Consider the following 7,223-nt stretch of genomic DNA (forward strand, 5'->3'; position numbering starts at 1 on the left):
AGTAGAAATGACTATATAAATTACTTCCAAGACTTTAGTTTTATAGAAATTGTTGACAGCAGCCTCTGATAGTTCTGAGGAGTCCAATAAAGTATTTAATGTATGATTAAGAGTTAAATAGTCTCCACAAAGTCGACAGGCCAAAATCCCAATGTACCAGGGCGCTCGCTACACAGAGTTTCCAGGAAAAGTACACAAAAGGTCATTACCCTAAAGATGCCTGAAAACCCATTGGGACAGATAATCTGTTCCTGACTGTGATTGATTCATTAAGATTCAAGAATAGACTTGGAATAAACATATTTGAGTTTCATTCTTTCCTTTGCCTTGTATACTTTTTTTTGCAGAAGTAGTAATAAATAGGCATAAGGGACAGAATCCTGAACACATCACTAGACTGGGATTAAAGAGATCAGAATGCTATGTTATCTTTCAACCATTAAATAGCCAAGCCATGCTGGGCCAGTCACTTTATCTTTCTGTGAATCAGTTTCCTTCTCTGAGAAATGGAGACTAGATGATTTCTGAAGTCTTTTATAGATCTAACAATTTATAAAAACCAAAGGAATAAAAGGGGGACTAAATATAATCCATGGAAAATCCTTTCTTCTGAAAAATTAAGATTCTTAAGATTAAATTTTGGTTCATTAATGCTCCTAATTTTTAAACAAAAATTAATTTTTAAACAAAAAAATAAATGTCTAAAATGATTATAACATGGTCCATCATTAAGAAGTAACCAGGAGTTGTGAATGGATCCAACCTTTCTGGAGAGCAATATGGAACTATGCCCAAAGAGCAATAAAACTGTTCAAAAACCCTTTGACTCAATAATTCCAATTCTAGGTCTATATCCAGGAAAAAAAATTTAAAAATGGGGAAAGCATTAACATGTTCCAAAATATTCATAGCAGATCTTTTTTGTAGTAGCAAAGAATTGGAAATTGAGGGGATACTCATCAATTGGGGAATGGCTAAACAAGTTATGGTACGTGAATACTATGGAATACTGCTGGTCTTTAAGAAACCATAAATAGTTGTACTCTAGGGAAGCATGGAATGACATATGGGATCTGATGCTGAGTGAAGAGAGTAGAACCTAGAGAACAATGAATACATCAACGCCATTATGAGATGAACAACCTTGATGGAAGCAGCTCCTCTTGGCAGTCCAGAGAGGTAGGATAGCTGTATTTGACTGGTTATGGACTATATTATCCCCAACCAGAGGAAGAAAAACAAAACAAAACAAAATATGGAAAAAAAACAATCCTTCTTAATATGATGAACACTTTATAAAAATTATCTCTTATGAATCTCTTTCCATTAATCCTAATTTCTCATGCCAAAAATGACTAATTTGTAAACATGTTTATCAAAATATATATATGTAAAATACTAACCTGACTGTTGTCTTCTGAGAAGAGGGAGGTGGGAAGGAAGGGTGGAGGGAAATTTTGTAACTTGAAAATATGCATATACATATGAATGAAAATAAATAAATTTTTTAAAAACAACAAAAAAAAAGAAAAAAGTAACCAGTTTTTCTGATAAATTATTGGTCATTAGTTACAGTTTGATTGATTGACAACTCTTCCAGTGATTGACTTATAGATGGGGAAGACTATAGTATAACATTTAATTATTAACCCTGAAAGACAAAATTATAGAATGGAAGAGGAAGGAGGAATTCTAGAAATCATCTAGTCCAAACCTCTTGTTTAAAGATTAGGAATCTGAGAACTCAATTATATTGGAATTGCCTTCAATGATCCAAAAAAAAAAATGGGATCTTGTTATTGTGAGTACTAATTCCACAAATGTATTTTATAGTCTATCCATATCTCTTTATCCAGTGCAATTCTTGTTCATATTCATGGCTTTTCCAAAAATTCTGCATAGAAGATCTATTTTTCCTCTTTGAGTCATCTTTTGCTTTTTGGGGCCTTTTAAGGATTTCATTGTAGAACCTGTCTTAGAAGGAAGGCAGAATAGTATAGTAGAAAGAAAATTGGAATTAAAAGGAGAGGAAGATAAATTCAGTCCTGGATCTTCCGCTTGTTACTTACTGGTCCTTGGACAAAACACCCATCCCTGACTGGGTTTCAGTTTCCTTATCTTTAAAATGAGGAATTTACATTCCCAAACGCCATTCCAGCTTTATGTCTGTAATCTGTAGTCTTATATCTTTGCTGCGCTTGCATTGTCCTTTGAAGTAGACCTATGGAACAGATGCTTGAATATAATTTGAGGTAAAATTCCACTAAGTTCTTGATCTCATAATACACTATGATATAAAGATGACTCTGGATGCTTAGACTATGAGCTCCTTCAAATCAGGGACTAGTTTTTTTAGTTTGCTTGTTTTAGGTAACTTTTTTTTGTTTCCCCTGCATTCAAAATAGTGAATAGGACATAACAGAAACTTGATATTGTTGGTTTATCTTTTTTATTGTTGTTTGTCAGGCATTTCAATCATGGCTGACTCTTTTTTGACCCCATTTGTGGTTTTCTTGGCAAAGCTAACGAAGTGATTTGCTATTTCCTCCTCTAGTTCATTTTACAGATAAGGAAACTGAAGTTAAGGGGGGGGTGTCTAAACCTAGATTTGAATTCAGTTCCTCCTGACTCCAGGCCCAATATTCAAATCACTTCTCAAGAACTGGACAATATGTCTTGCTGTTTGAAGAGAATTTTACTAAGTTTGTAAACATTCAGCAGTACTCGTCATCTCCCCACCCGATGACACTTTTATGTATCATGATCCAGGAATTTCTTCATTTTGCAAGATTATTTCAGCCCTGGAAGTTATGCCTGAGGTCCCTCTCTTTGAATGGACAGAGTCCTTCCCAGAACTTCTTTTTAAGAAGGGAGGGAGTCTAAGACAACTTTCTCTTCATTTCCCTCCAATCTGAAATGCTCTGGAGTTCTGCATCATTTCTCCACCTCTCCTCCTTTCATTTTCCTTTTATGGGTTGTCTTCTTCCCTTAGAATGTAAGTTCCTTGAGGGACTTTTGTCTCTTTTTGTTGTATTCTCAGTGCCTAATATAGTGACTAGTACATAGTAGGCCCTTAATAAATGTTCATTGACTGACTAAATGATATATATTGTGGTCATAGTATCTTTTGAAGAATATTTATTATCTTTAAGGGATTTGCAATTTGTATCAGTGGAGATATTTCTATAATGATAGAATTTCAGATCGTTGAAATAAATCAAGTATTTAAGACAAAAAAAACCTTTCATTTTTTTAAAAACTTAAACTTGTAATAAATCTTTCCTGTTTCACATTAATTGGTATGTTGTCTATAATTACAGCATATTTTGAAAGAAAGCAATTTAGTTATTCTTAACTATTACTATTAACTTCCTCATCATACAGTGGGGAGTAGTGGTCATTCAATTAATATCTATTCCTTTGAGTTTAATGTAATTAACCAGTGATTTTAATTAGGAAAAGTACTTTCAAGTAGAAGTCCTTGGGAATTTAGTGAATGTTAAAAATAATTTGCAATTAGCATATCAATTATAAATGGTGCTTCAGTGATTGAAATAGTTTGTTCAATTAAACATCTTCTCTACAATCTCATTTATCTCATTAATTTGTTTAGAAACTCCTTTCTTCATAGATGGAACAAATGTAAAACTCCGACCCAAACAGTGCAGTGATGGTCTGAAATTTTCATAAAACACAGAATGCTGAAGATTCCAGGGTACTCAGAAAGCAGAAAGTAAAATCTCCTCATTTTCTTATTAAAATTCATTTACATTTGAATCTATCATCCCTATTGATTCACTGAAGACCTCATTCTACTCTTTTCATTCTTTGTCCAATTAAAAAGCATAATCACACAATTTTGGGTTTGGAAGATACCTCAGCATCCCTCTAATCCTAATTGTTCCAGAAGAATTCTCTCTACAACATATCTGATACGTGGTACTCTAGTCTTTATTTGAAGAACTACAATGGTAAAAGAAAGGGAAGGAATTATTACCTACTAAGGCAACCTACTTTGGGGAAGTGGATGAAGTTTTGGACTTGGAGTCAGGAAAACATGAGTTCAAATTCAACTACTAGCTCAACCTTGGGATGTCACTTAACTTGCCTGATTCATTTTCCTTATTTGTTAAATTGGCTTTATGATTTCATCCTCTTCCTAAAGTTGTTGTGTGAATAAATTGAGACAATATTTGTAAAGTAGTTTGCAAACCCTAAATTGCTCAGGAAACATTAGCTATTATTATTTTGGAAATTATTTTCTGATTTTTAGGAAGTTTTTCTTTCTTCTTCCATATGCGGTTCCTAAATTATAATCTTTTCGAAATCTATCTTCTGCTTCTAAGTCAATCTTCTGGGGTCAAAAGAATGCAATCTAATCTCTCATCCCTGTGGTAATCCTTCAAATTTTTGAAGACAATAATCATGTCTACTTCCTCCTTTTTTTTTCTGTCACACAAATACATGAATTTTTGACTTTCTTTTGGCTTTTCCCACAGGTTCCAGTAAGTTTGATTTAATGAATGATCTGCCTATTAATTTATAGGTAACAAAACTGAAACCTTTGGAGGTGAAATGGTTTGTGTGCAAGATCATGTTTCAGGACTAGAATTCAGATCTTCCTACCTAAGTGCTTTCTCTATTATCCACAACGGGAAGTATAAACTAATATAATATAGTACTTCCTAAAATGGGGAGTATAAGCTAATAAGTCTTTATTGACTCTTTTTCTTTAAGATATAAAATAGCTCTCTTGCATAAAGTTGGATTTTCTCCACCCTATAAATCTACCTCCAAAGCTCACCTAGGGGTTTCAAAAGACTCTATTCCTGGTAATGAGGTAGAAAAGCTATTCATTATTGAGGGTTAAATGTTCTTGATGGGAATAGAGTGCCAAGCAATTAACACCTTGTAAACTTGATTAACTGCTAAAACCCTCCTGGGTGCTAAAGGATACATTTAATATACAGATATTCAAGACCATAACCATCTTGTTGATTAGAAGACCAAGAGACAAAACAATGTCTAAATTATGTCTGTTTAAAAAAATCACTATTGGACTGTTTCCTTCATCATTTTACCTTTGTGATTAAGGGACTTGGAGATGTTTTGCACCTTCTTGTTTGAAGCCTCTGCAGGATGCCAGTTTCCAAATGAGCAATAGAAGGTGAGAAGAAATTATCTTCTCAAGGCAATTAGGTAAATAATTGCTTAATTTTATTGCTGACATGAAGAAATGGCTATCTCATAGACATCAGGGGTTATCGATCAGGCAATGTGCCAATTAAGAAGGTAATAGAACGAGAGAACCAGCAGTTCTCATAGAATATAACTTTTAGAATAAAAGAAATAACTAGGATTCCCCCCCCACCACCACCACCAATTCTTCAACTTTTCAGGGACTTTTCTGAATGAATCTCCACTCTGTTCTTTGACCCCACTCTGGGGGGGAGTTGTTATATCCAATTTGGGGACTCAGCTCAGACTGAGTGGTCCTGGATTGGAGGGTGAGTTAGTTGGTCCATACCTCAGTCTTCTATGTCTAAATAACCCCAGACTATGTTTCAGTTCATTCAGCAAGAAACTAGGGCCTAGCCATCACCAGAATAGTGCCATCTGCCCTGATTCTGTGTATGTACTACTCTTCGCATCCTTTCCCTGCTCCTTCCTTATTACTCAATTAACAGTAATCAAGTCAATATTAACCTGGAAAAGGAGAGAGAATCTATTGTTTTATGATTCTGCCATTGGTGTGGCAAAGATTGAAACTCCCTTCTTTGGATACCACCTCTCGATGTGTTGTATCCTCTGATGGACTTTTAAATTAAGGAGGGTAGACAGTGTCTCTATTTTATAGTTTTCTCTCTAGCATGTAACACTGTGCCTGTGTATAATGAGTACTTCACAGTAAATGTTTGTTGATGACTTTAGAACTATTCAATGTACAAACCCAAAGCTTGGTACAGTGGAAAAATCATTAGATCTGAAATCAAAGAACCTGATTTCAGATTTTGGCCTCTGACACTACTTGTATGACTTTAAGTTTGATACCCTCTTTTACCTTAGTTCCCCTATTTTCTTTTTTTGGGGGGGTGGGGCAAGGCAATGGGATTGTCCAAGATCACACAGCTAGGCAATTAGTAAGCTTCTGAGACCAAATTTGAACTCAGGTCTTTCTGACTCCAGAGCCGATGTTCTATCTACTGTGCCACCTAGCTGCCCCAACTATTTTTAAAATGATACTTTATTAGATGTTTAGAATGACTAAGGACAAGATAGTTTCTGAATTTCCTTCTGGTTCCATAATTATGATTCTATGATCTGAGTTAATTGATAGAAAGATGTCAAACTGGATAGCACAGGAGTCTCTAGCTAAGTATTGCAGAAATATTTTCAATAAGATATTTTTGTCAATGAATTAGATGAAAGAATAGATTGACAATACTCTATAATGGAAAATAGAATACTAGACTTGCATTCAGAAAACCCAGCTTCAAATTCAGTTTCTAACAGTTATTGTTTGTCTTTCATTCTTGAAGAAGACCATTATATCAGGGAAGTGACGCCATGACATACAGGTGAATTGGATTTAAATGAATGCTGTGCAATGTCACCAGCCTCACTTTCTTCTGGAGGAACATCTGGGTCCAGGGACCAGATATGAATCAAGATGACTAGAGATTGCACAGGATGTAGGGTATCAGGGTTAAGTGACTTGCCCAAGGTCACACAGCTAGTAGGTGTCAAGTATCTGAGATAGATTTGAACTTGGGTCCTCTTGACTTTAGGGTCAGTGCTCTATCCACTGCACCACCTAGCCACCCATCCAACATTTACTAGTTGTTTGACCACAGACAAGTCAATTAATCTCTCTGAGTCTCAGTTTCTTAATCTATAAAATGTTGATAATCATAACTGTGGAATTTATTTCAAAGATTTGTTTTGAGAATTAAATAAGATAATGTATCACTTAAGTATGTATATATCAATTTATATTTATCAATGATAATTTATCAACCTCAAAAGACAATATATATTTCAGTTAGTATGAAATACTAATTAGATTAGGATATAAATCTGAGAGGGATGGACAGCTATGATTGGATGAGAGCATCAAAATTTAAAAAGTATCTCCAACTTGTGAGTGCTCAAGCGAACTGAATGACATTTTAAAGGAACAAATGTAAAGTCCTTTTGCTGTTGTTGAGTCATTCAGCCATGTC

The sequence above is a fragment of the Macrotis lagotis genome, chromosome 5 (genome assembly GCF_037893015.1).
Source record: "Macrotis lagotis isolate mMagLag1 chromosome 5, bilby.v1.9.chrom.fasta, whole genome shotgun sequence".
Lineage (NCBI taxonomy): Eukaryota > Metazoa > Chordata > Mammalia > Peramelemorphia > Peramelidae > Macrotis > Macrotis lagotis.